The following is a 1,233-nucleotide window of genomic DNA, read 5'->3' as shown; positions in this document are numbered from 1 at the left end:
CATCCCAGCAGGGAGGGTGCTCAAGGCAGGCCCTGCGGGTATAATCACAGATGCCCCGAGTGGCCCCCCCCAGAAGGCCCCCCAAGAGGGTTCCTAGGAGGCCAGGCAGGGCTGAGCAATCCTACTGAGAAGGAGGGTTAGCTCAACTGGCTCGGGGTGCAAGGGACAGTGAGGGCCACCCTGGACCCCCTGGAGCCAGCATCCCTCCTCCAGGAGTCTCCAGAGTCTCCCCCCGCCACTGCCCCCTGACCCCAAGACCTGTCCTTTCCCTCCTCCTCCTGGCACTGGTCAGAGTATCTGAATAAAGAGCACTTCATGCTCACTGCAGCACCGCATGTACTAAAACTGGAACATGCAGAGAAGATGAGCGTGAACAGTGCACCAGGATGACAAGCAAATTTGTGAAGCATTCCATATTTTTTGCAATTTTTTTTTTCTTTTTTGGCTGCCCCACAGCATATGGAGTTCCCAGGCCAGGGATCAGATCTGAGCCACAGTTTCAACCAGCACTGCAGCTGTGGCAATAATGAATTCTTAACCCACTGTGCCAGGCTTGGGATGGAACCTGCATCCCAGTGCTCCAAAGACGCTGCCAATGCCTTTGAACCACAGGGGGAACTCCTGCACATTTTTTTTCTTTTTAGGGCCACACCCACAGCATATGGAAGTTCCCAGGTTAGTGGTAAAGTCTGAGCTGAAGCTGCCAGCCTACCCCACAGCTCACAGCAACGCAGGATCCTTAACCCACTGAGCAAGGCCAGGGATTGAACCTGCATCGTCATGGATACTAGTCAGGTTCTCAACTGGCTAAGCCACAGCAGGAACTCCTCTATATTTTTAAAGTATATGTATACATGTGGATGACTGGGTCACTTTGCTACGCAGCAGAAAATGGAACAACATTGTCAACTATCTATACTTTAATAATAAATAAACAAACGAATAAACCCTTGCGGGGGGGATTCTCTGAGGATTTCATTGGTTTTCTTTCTATAGCATAAGGAGTGAGTAGAACACTCTAAAACAGGAGAGATTGCAACTGCTGAACATGCACTGGGGGAGGTGGGGTGGGGTTGGGGCGGTGCTGACAGGTGCCTGGGGTCCACCCCACCCGCTTCTGGTGGATGAGCAAGGGCCAAGGGTCAAGAGCAGGGCAGGCTTATGTCGATGGCTCTGGGCTCACTGAAGACCCGGCCCCACCCCTCAAGGGCAACCTCATAGACCAGGCCAGGG

At 53.0% G+C, this 1,233-nt stretch overlaps 1 pseudogene; it reads left to right on the top strand.

Moving 5' to 3' along the window:
* The first annotated feature begins 324 nt into the window (after positions 1 to 324).
* LOC146396521 (U6 spliceosomal RNA) lies at positions 325 to 421 on the top strand (annotated as a pseudogene).
* Positions 422 to 1,233: the final 812 nt, after the last annotated feature.

The sequence above is a fragment of the Sus scrofa genome, chromosome 14 (assembly GCF_054392235.1).
Source record: "Sus scrofa isolate SSC_HxYL_T2T_F1_AM1 chromosome 14, Sscrofa_HxYL_maternal_Yorkshire_Landrace_v2.0, whole genome shotgun sequence".
NCBI classification, from domain to species: Eukaryota; Metazoa; Chordata; class Mammalia; order Artiodactyla; family Suidae; genus Sus; species Sus scrofa.
Note: the sequence above shows the minus strand (reverse complement) of the source record. Positions and strands in the feature narration are given on the sequence as shown.